Source organism: Homalodisca vitripennis, chromosome 1, assembly GCF_021130785.1.
Source record: "Homalodisca vitripennis isolate AUS2020 chromosome 1, UT_GWSS_2.1, whole genome shotgun sequence".
Lineage (NCBI taxonomy): Eukaryota > Metazoa > Arthropoda > Insecta > Hemiptera > Cicadellidae > Homalodisca > Homalodisca vitripennis.
Window position 1 is genome coordinate 7,405,133 of NC_060207.1, and position 11,127 is coordinate 7,416,259.

The window sequence follows — 11,127 nt, forward strand, 5'->3', positions numbered from 1 at the left end:
ACTAGTTACAGTACTATTGACATAAAAACTGTGTATACACAACTGTACATTACCTAGATATTGTGTATAATCTATACATTTCATACTAACATATAACACATTTTTGCGTTTTTAACGTACTCCGAAGTATAATTGTAAAATATTTCAATGTTGATAAGTACTAATAATAAATTCTTGAGTCTATGCTACATCTTATTTTATCAATTATTAGATACAAATTACGTGTAAAATTCATTTTCGTTCATTAGATGTTTTTGCGGTGATGCCAATTAATTGTAAATGCTAGAAAGTTTCTATAATTTTTTGTCTCTTATTTAAATTTTAGATAAATGAGCCCAAGGTGTTTATTATAAAGTTTCTTAGTAAAATGTAACTAGGCAACTCTGGTAAAATCGCTTTAAGTGTTCTGTTATCCACTTTGCCACCGGTAACGTTACAAAGAAGGCCCAGGAACACCCTTACGTCAAAACTGTAGGATCAAAATGGAAATCTAAATGTTTACCGCGATTTATGTCTGAGATATGAATTATTTCTTGTTTCAACAATAGTTTTAAGAACTTTTGAATAAAGGTTCCCTAATTTTAAAAATTAGTTTTCTAATTTTTTACAGGTAAATTAATTACATATCATCAAGACTTACAAGTATTTTAAGTTGTTCTCTCTTAAAGTGGCTACTTTATAAATCAACCATGAACTAAAATAGTAATTTTATTTTTATTTCTTCATGCTCAGGCCATTTTGGAAGTGATGAAGATGAACTTGGATGAACAGATCTGTATTTAAAGCTATAACAAAATGTTTTATTTGAATTATCACCAGATGTTTAAGAAACTTTCATTGTTACAGATTTATAAAAATCGCAAAACTATTATTTTATTATTATGATACACTTCACCATATAACAATGCAATATTTATTTCAAATTACCTCTTTGTTGATAGGGAACCATAAACCGGCTGTGGTTCAGTTTTGTTATTCGATAAATGAAAAATTAAGGAACGATATCTAAAACTTATCCTAAATATCAATATGCGATATTACTGAAATTTATGACGTTATAAATAATTAAAATGGTTTATTTATACAAAAATATATCCCATTGCAACATTACACAATTAATACATTGAGAGTGGAAGTTTTGAGTAGGGCTAATCAGGGCATAGATTTGAAAGGTATCTAAAAGAGCAAATATTGTAAAGTAATATTGCTTGAATGAGGAAAAAGAGTACCTAATCCTGAATCTTTTCCTTAAAGGATAAGAGTTCGCTATGGATAAATTTAGGTGGTATACACATTAATAATTAAAATGTCTATGTAGATGCTTTAGTGTATTATTAAAAATGTGTTTTACTGACAAAAATTGTTATTATTGAAAATTTCAATTTAAAAGGTTTAAAGCATTGGAAGAGACGTTCCTTCTGTGTTTGGACGGTTCAATGATTATTCTTTCTTATATGTAGACAACCAAATAATAGTAAAAGATGTATCCTATGAAAATAAAAAAGCTTTAGCCTCTTAATATTGCACATTATTACTTTTGAATTAGGAATGATAGTGGGTGAATTCTGTACTTACGAACTTTAAAGAAGATTATTTTTTAGTTCTCTGCAACACAAGGGAAATATCTCTGATATAAACACCTAAAACTGTGTTAGAACTAACGGTTATAACCAAGTATATGATAATAATAATGTCTTATTTTTCTCAAATATGTACAATAAAAATAATTCAATTCCATTTTTTTTTTAACATGAGTCTTTTATAATGTTACACATAAATTAATAATTCAATGTATATTTTCACCTGTACTACTGTTTTAGTTCATTTTACCTTTAAAATAAATTTATAATGTAAAATAAATCTTAATACTGATTTAAGATTGAAATCATTGCTGCATGACCAGCATTTCTTCAACATCAGTTTAAAGTAACTATTATTTTACTTCATAAGAAATGTTTTTCTCATAGATGAAGTTTTTTCATGTTTTCTGCCAATTTATTAAAACTTCTGGGTGCTATAAGGTTAAAACTTCTCTTAAAAAAGTATTATTTTGCCTAGGAACTGTATAGGGATTGATATTCTTAAGCCGCATATAAGTATTTTTGTTCTAGGAAAGATATTCCCTTTTAACATAAAACAATGTTAGAACTTTGAATAGAAAGAGATACTTTAAATGAAAAATTGTTTGTGATACAAATAATGAGAATGAGGGCTCAAACTTACTTTTAAATGAAATCAATTTTATAAAAACGTTTTGTAGAAAATATATAAATGTAAGGATATTCCATACGTATTACTCCATACAACTATTCCATATTCAATCCTCCTTTGTATCATGGCAAAGTACAGCATTTAAAGATCTTTGTACTACTCATAGGTACTTTACAAGAAATAGAAATATCTAAGAGTGCTATTAAGTTTTTAATTTAATTTACTGGTGAATATAAAGATAAAGTATCAAGTTATGTAATACCTCTTCAGTATGAAAAACATCTTCCATGCCGTATGTAACACTAATGTAAGCAAGCAAGCTCAAAATCACAATGCTAACAGAAGAACTCGGCTTTGCCACAATGTTGCAGTTGCTGATCCTACTGCAGACATCATCATTCACGAGATTCTAAGCGCTAGCTACAGTGGGATGGTCACTGGAAAATATGGACATCTCGTATAACCCTTTGGTATTTAAAGTAATCAGTGTATTGTTTTGAAACTAACAATAAGAATTTCATCTTGTTTCAAATTTAACTTTGTCAAAAAATATTTAAATACTTAATTTGTAGAGCTAATTCAGGATAAAGTACCCATGTAAGATTATTATACAAATGCACTTCGGTTTGATGATGACATACAATTATATATCCCTAGTAACTTCTGTATTGCCTCAAGCTATTGGAGAAACTCCCCTTACACAAGTGGTGGTTGTGCCATTTATTTGAATACTTCGTTATCGTTTACAGTTATAGATATTTTTCATTTAACAATTTCTTTTTTTATGTACAGTAAGGCAGTTGCCGTAAGGACAAATTTCAACTTAACAAAAACATTTTACAGTGAACTTTAGTGAATTTTACAGTGACATGGTTCGTCTGCTAGTGTACAAGACCATGTAGTCTTCTTTAGCCTTTAATTAAACTGGTGGTTTTTTATTACTAGAGTGTATAAATGTGTCCATGTGTGTTGTTTAATTCATCATTATATCATCAAGCAAGTATGGAATACACAAGTTTTCATTTCTACAACTTTAATTTAATTGTATACCTTGTTCAAAGTTTTGTGACAACTTTAGCCTAAAAACACTGAAGATTCATTTTAACTCATTTGACTCAAACTAACATTATTTTATTTAAAAGAATATTCAAATTTAAACTATTTTATAACATTGATAAACCTTGGTGTAAGACTACATTTTTATGATTATATTTTATCAGTGACTATTTTTTGACAGTAACAACTAAACCTGTCTGAACAGTGAATCTTCTTATCAGTGTTGTTTATACTGGCTGGAACACAATTTGATAAGCAAGGCTGAGTAGCTCAACTGGTAGAATGCTTGCTCTTGAATAGTGACTGAAGACAGGGAACCAGGTTCAAATCCAGCTTGGAGCTATAATATTTTTGTCTTAGTATTTTACATACTACATCTAGTACTGAACGCTTATTGATATAAAATAGTGATGAAATAGTGGAAAAAAATAAATTGTAAATATTTTGTAAATATTTATTTATAAAATGTAAATATTTACTGCACTATTATCAGTATTAAAATAATCAAAATCAATGTGAAAAAATGTTTTTAGTTAATGAAATCGTATTAAAACTGTAAAGTCTAACTTACTATTAATAAGAACAAGAGGAACTGGAACTACAATATAAGTTTTCACTACAAGAATACTGCCACCTAGCTGACCTCATTTACACCATTAGGCAGCATATGATAAGAACTACAGTGCTGGCCAAATTATTAGACTAAAGCACATTTTTGTGTTTTTTCTTCTCAATTTTTACTAAAACAAATTTTAATTTCATGTTGGTATATGTTAAAGTATATACCCTCATTCGTGTGTTACTTTAGAATAGTATTAGCAAAAAATTTGGTAATTTTATGTTGGCGGGTGGCAACACTGCCTGTTTTGTTTATCATCTGCCTTTACAAATCTACCAGCTTCATAACCAAAATCAGGTTACAGTTAATTTTTCCTGTGGTTAACATGTTTTAGGTTCAGTAGATCTTTCTATTAGTGTGTTCTGTTATTATTAAAGTAAGTTTAAGGTCATTTGTAAGTGTATGAAACCACTTTTTTACTTCCTTATTGGCTATTTATAAAATTATCAGGAAATGGGTAAAAACGCGGACCTTTCACCAAGGAAATGTGCTGTGGCCAAGGTTCTTTTGGAAGAACAACATTACATACAAACTGAAATAGCACACTGACTAAATATTTCACCGAAGTCAGTTAGTAGGATCAAGAAAACACTTGATATCAGTGGTATTTATAAATTCAGCCGTATCGGAAAGTGTGACAGGAAGAAAGCGTTAAGTCCAAGGATGGCCTAAAAGTTGAAAAACATGACACTAGTCAATAGAAAAATTACCAGCAAGGTTCTTAGTGACCAGTTAAGAGATTATGGCACAAATGCTTCTACTGAATCCTGAGGGTACTGTACCTTGTTCCAATCATCATCAGTGAACTAAATGCCTTTGGCCCATTCCAATCTCTTCTTAGCCATTGCCGGTATTATTTTTTGTTTTTTGTAGGCCTGCATGCTCGAAGACCTTGTTCATTCAAGGTTCTTCTGATGGTCTTGGGCGAAGCATTTGTGCCATAATCTCTTAACTGGTCACTAAGAACCTTGCTGGTCATTTTTCTATTGACTAGTGTTATGTTTTTCAACTTTCTGGCCATCCTTGGACTTAACGCTTTCTTCCGGCCACATTTTCCGATACGGCTGGATTTACAAATACCATTGATATCAAGTGTTTTCTTGATCCTACTAACAGACTTCGGTGAAATATTTAGTCTGTGTGCTATTTCAGTTTGTGTTTAATGTTGTTCTTCCAAAAGAACCTTGGCCACAGCACATTTCCTTGATGAAAGTTCCTCTTTTTACCCATTTCCTGATAATTTTATAAATAGCCAATAAGGAAGTAAAAAAGTGGTTTCATACACTCACAAATGAACTTAAACTTACTTTAATAATAACAGAACACACTAATAGAAAGATCTTCTGAACCTAAAACATGTTAACCACAGGAAAAATTAACTGTAACCTGATTGTGGTTATGAAGCTGGTAGATTTGTAAAGGCAGATGATAAACAAAACAGGCAGTGTTGCCACCCGCCAACATAAAATTACCAAATTTTCTGCTAATACTATTCTAAAGTAACACACGAATGAGGGTATATACTTTAACATATACCAACATGAAATTAAAAATTTATTTAGTAAAAATTGAGAAGAAAAAACAAAAAAATATGCTTTAGTCTAATAATTTGGCCAGCACTGTAAGTAATAATATTGTTCCAACAATTAATATATTATCTTTTAAAGAGAAATATAACACATTCAGTAAACATTTTAAAGAAAGAAATGTTGAAACACTCTTAATAAATTGCACTATAATTTGAAGCCTACGTTACTAAGCACTGACGTCACAACAACTACGTAACCATATGTGTGGAGTAGCATATCACTTCACTGCCAAGCTGTAATACAACTGGTAGCAGTTGACTAACACAGCTGCTTGGCCATATGGATGTCAGGCCGCTGACCTACACACCTTGTGTCAGCATTACTACAGCTCTAGTCTGACAACAGTTTGTTTTGCAAGCATATTACAAAACACATCTGACTACCACATCTGGCTACCAATTAATTGACAAAGATTGTTATCATGTCTAAGCACCCCTGTAGTATTTGTAATATTGGAGTTAAATACCAAGCTATACGCTGCTCTGGGCCCTGCAATATGTGGCATCATTCACAATGTTTGAACTGGTCTGACAAAAAATTTAAAAATCTAACGACTCAAGAAACTATGTCTTAGGTATGTGATAAATGCAAACCAAACTTAGAAACTACTCAAACCGACATTGAAGATCTAGAGAGTAAGATACATAATCTCTCACAAAGAAATAGTCTGGACCATGAAACATCTCTAACCCTAGCTGCAGAAGTCGGGAATGCATTACTAAGTGAAAATAAGATATTAAAGGAAAAACTACATCAGGAAAAAAATAAAAAATCTGAATACCACCTTGAATTAGAAGACAAAGTAGCTGTTGCAGAAGACCTTATTAAGGACATCACAGATGAAAATAAAAAACTACAAACTGAAATAAATCATTTAATCAAGAAACTTAACAACGAAAAGAAGCTTAGAGATGAAATGACTAATCAGGCTGAATCTGAAAAAACACAGTTTTTAGAGCAGATAAGGGAACTGCTGTCATGTAAATCGACCTTTAAAGACCAAATCAATAAACTTGAGGAACAAGTTCGGTCTAAACATGTAGCACTGACTTACTTCAGGAACAAAATGATATTTTAATAAGAAGTACAAGATCTCTTGAACAAGAACTAGGAGAAAAAACAGTTTGATTAACAAAATATCACAAAACTGTGACCAACTGACAGATAAGCTGTGTGAACAGGCTCGAACTGCAAGAGAACATCTCCAAGCTCTCTTAAAAAACTGTAAACCCATCTCCAGCACTGTCAGCTCATCTATCAAAGAAATTGACAATTCAGGAAAAACCATACTGCCAGACAACCTAATGCTTGATTTGACAGAAAGAGCAAGCCAGACTTCCACACATGAATTTTATGACCTGACCAGGAGAGCCAGCCAAACTCCTACAAAAAAACTGAATCATGACTTGACCAGGAGAGCCAGCCAAACTCCTACAAAAAAACTGAATCATGACTTGACCAGGAGAGCCAGCCAAACTCCTACAAAAAAAACTGAATTGTGACTCGACCAGGAGAGCCAGCCAAACTCCTAGAAAAAAACTGAATCATGATTTGACTAGGATAGCCAGTTATACTACTATAAAAAAATTGAATCATGACCTGAGTAAAGAAAAATACAAAGTTTCCTCCAATGCAAAAAATATTTCTTCTAGGCGGGGTGTGAAAAAGAACATATTCAGTATTTCCCTCCAAGTCACAAAGAATCAAGAAAGGTTGAAAAAGAAAGAACATACTTTCTCTATTGGCTCATCAATGTTGTGTAAGTCAGACAAAAAAAAAATACAACTTTCAAAAATACCCCCGATGTATGCAAAACTGAAGCCTAAAAATCAAAGTTTGGATGAGTTTTTTTACAAAAAATATTGAATTTTACCTTCAAATTATAAATAAAAATAAAAATCACACTAGAAACATTGCCTCACTAATTTCCCCACCTCCTGAGACACTGCCCCAGCTTTCACCAGTTTTTTTGGGAACGTTGGAACAGGAAATACTTCAAGCAGTCCAGGGAACATCTAAGTCTTACCCACCCATACCCACACTATCTCCCCAGGAACCTGGAATGCAGATCCTTGTGCAGGCAGAAGTACACCAGCCCAATTCTTTTTTAGACCAAAAAGAAACACTAAGTCCAGGAAAAATACAAAGTCCACATCTATGAGAATAAACATTTTTCATCAAAATATAGATAGAATGGGGAACAAAATTGACATGCTAAATCACCTACTACACTCCAACAGTCCAGATGAAGCTGTACTAACTGAACATAGCCTTAAACAGGACACAATTTTAAATGCTAAGCTAATGAACTACACACTTGTGACTGCCTACAGTAGGGAAAAACACATTAAAGGAGGTGTAGCCATATACAAACACTCTGGGTTTACCAAAGAAACTCATAGCCTGGATGTTGAAAATTACAGCCGAGAAATGGAGTGTGAAATATCTGCAATAAAAATAAAACTCAGTAGGAAAACACATTTATGTGTCCTAGGTGTTTACAGACCGCCAAATGGATCTTTAGACACTTTTCATCATAGCTTGACAGAGGTATTAGACAAAATGGACGCCTGTCAGTGTAACATCATTATTGCTGGAGACTTTAATATTGACTCCCTGAAAGACTCAAGAGAACAAAAAGAGGTAACGGAACTCCTAGCATCATACAACATAACAAGAATGACTCTCCCACCAACACGCATAACAGCCAACTCTGTGACTTCAATAGACGCTATCTGTACAAACCTGGAGACCAACAAAGTGACTGTAGATGTTTCACATACTGGACTATCAGACCACACAGGACAATTTTGTACCATAGAGCTACCTGAAAGGTGTTCAGTCAAATCGTTCACAAAACGCAGAAAGAACACATCTGAATAAAAGAAATCTTTCTGAATTAAAAAATCTCGTAGCTGCAGAAAACTGGGAAAATGTCTTAAACACTGACAATGTTGACGAAGCATATAATAACTTCAGTAATACCATTGTGAGAGCTTTGGACTGTACATGCCCATACAGAAAGTCGCAGATTGCCCAGCGACGGTCACATATAAAGATGGTCTACAATGAAGAAACAAAGGTCCTGAAAGATGAATTTCTTAAAGCTCAAGAAAATTATAGATTGACAGGAAACCAGGAAGACAAAGCTGAAGCTGCTAGGAAAAAGAAAACCTATGACTTGAAGCTTAAACAACTTAGAAGTGAAGCAAGCACTGAACACATTGCACAGGCTAGTAACAAGAGCAAAGCAATATGGGATGTCATAAACAGTGAACGGAAAGCAACACATGAAACTTCAGAAGTAACTATGACATGCTTAAAAATTAAAAAAAAAAAAAAACAGGAAGTGACAGATGCTACAAAAATTGCAAATAATATTAACTCCTTTTTTCAAAAATTGCTGAAGAGACACTTAGGAACCAAGTGAGGCATAACTACTCGCAGGAGAACCTCACTGAAATTGCAACCCCTCTATCTATCCTTCATCCTGCAACAGCTGAAGAGATACAGACAATTATAAATTCCATTAAACCAAAATCATCAGCAGGTATTGATGACATATCTTCAAAAATCATCAAAATCTGTGGAAGAACTCTTCTGACTCCAATTTTAGCTATCTGTAACAGGTCCCTTAACCAAGGCATCTTTCCCTCCAGACTTAAAATTGCTAAAATATATCCCAAACACAAACAAGGAAAGAAAGATGAACCAGCCAACTATAGACCCATCTCTCTCCTACCTACTACTTCAAAAATTATTGAGAAAATAGTTCTTGCCAGACTACTCACACACCTTCAACAAAATGGCCTCTTGACAGACAAGCAACATGGCTTTACAAAAGGGAAGTCAACAACAACTGCAATTGCTGATCTGGTAGAGTTCATAGTAGAGAACATAGAGTCCGGCAACACCATCTTAGACCACCATCAGCGTATACTTAGACCTGAGTAAGGCATTTGATTGCCTTGGTCACGATCTCATTTTGGCTAAATTAAAAAGCCTAGGCATTATAAAAACAGCCCTAAAATGGTTCGAAAGCTACCTGAAAGGACGGACCCAAGTAGTAGAGGTGAAGAAAAATGAAAATGGGCAAACAAGTACTGTGCGATCAGATCCAATACCAACAAGAAGAGGCGTACCACAAGGATCAGTCTTAGGGCCAGTACTATTTATTTTATTTACAAATGACCTACCTAAGTACATGACACCATACAGTGAAACAATTATGTATGCTGATGACACTGTGCTCTTATTAGCCAGTAATAATAACGAACATTTGGAAATTGACACATACATATCTGTCAACATGGCACAACAATACTGCATGAGTAATGACCTTGTTTTTAATCAAAATAAAACTAAACATATGTATTTTGGAAGAAATAGAAAGGACTCAACAGCACTCCCTGATCTTCAGAATGTAAACATGCTGAAACACCTAGGTGTAACACTTGATAGTGATTTATCATGGAAAAATCATGTAGACAATCTGTGCAAAAAACTAAGCTCTGCCATATTTGCCATAAAAAGAACCTCAGCAGTCAGTTCACCAGAAGCTTCAAAAATAGCATACCATGCTCTTTTCCAAAGCCACTTACAATATGGAATAGTTGTCTGGGGGGGAACTTCAAATGCCAACCTGCAGCGCCTACTGAAATTGCAAAAGAGGGCTCTCAGAATAATGACTGGTCAAGGCCCAAGAGAAAGTTGTAGAAATACATTCAAGGATTTGAAGATTCTTACAGTTATATCCATTTACATATTGGAAACTGTTCTCTTTTGTGTTACTAGAGACCTAACAAGGCATAGAGATCTGCATGGACACAACACAAGACATGCAGGCAACTTCCACTTTCCGGCACACAGAACAGCCACCTATGCAAAAAAAACCATCTTATGCTGGAATCAAGATATATAACACACTGCCTGAAGACTTGAAGACCAACAGCCCACAGAACCTGAAGAAGGAACTCCGGACCTGGCTCCAGGAAAGACCCTTCTACAGCATGGAAGAGTTCTTCAATTGGAGGGACAATGCATGAAGACCCAACTCATGAGGAACTCATTATATTTTTTGTCTTTAAACTTGACATGTATTCTAATCTTGATGATTATGAATAAAGAATTTCTGATTTCTGATTTCAGTACCGGTATACAAAACTCTCTTTTTAATTTAGATTCAAAAAACTTTGAAAACATTTTAAATTTTCTAGTTTGTTAGCATCTAACTTTAACTACCGGTACATACTTAGTTATAATAAATATAAATATATAACCGGGCGATTTTTAATAAATATTCTCAATATATCTTTTGAAGTCGAACAATTTTTAGATGTATTGAGATCAGTTAATCTTTATTGTACAAATAATAAAGCTACTAGGAAAAAACTCATGCCTGTTTAATTTTCCACAGTTTATTTAAAAGAGAATCGTTTAAATTCTTTTTTGTCAGAAAATATATTGCCAAATCATGCTGGGTTTTGGTTTAATGCTCAATTACTTCCCTTCAAAGTTAAAAATGAGGTTAATAAAGTATATTATTGTGAGCTACTGCATTATTATATCCTGTTTATTTTTATATTACTTGTATAAGACACAGCCAACGGTTTGTTGTTTTATTTACTGATTGTTTATTAGTTAGTTAACATT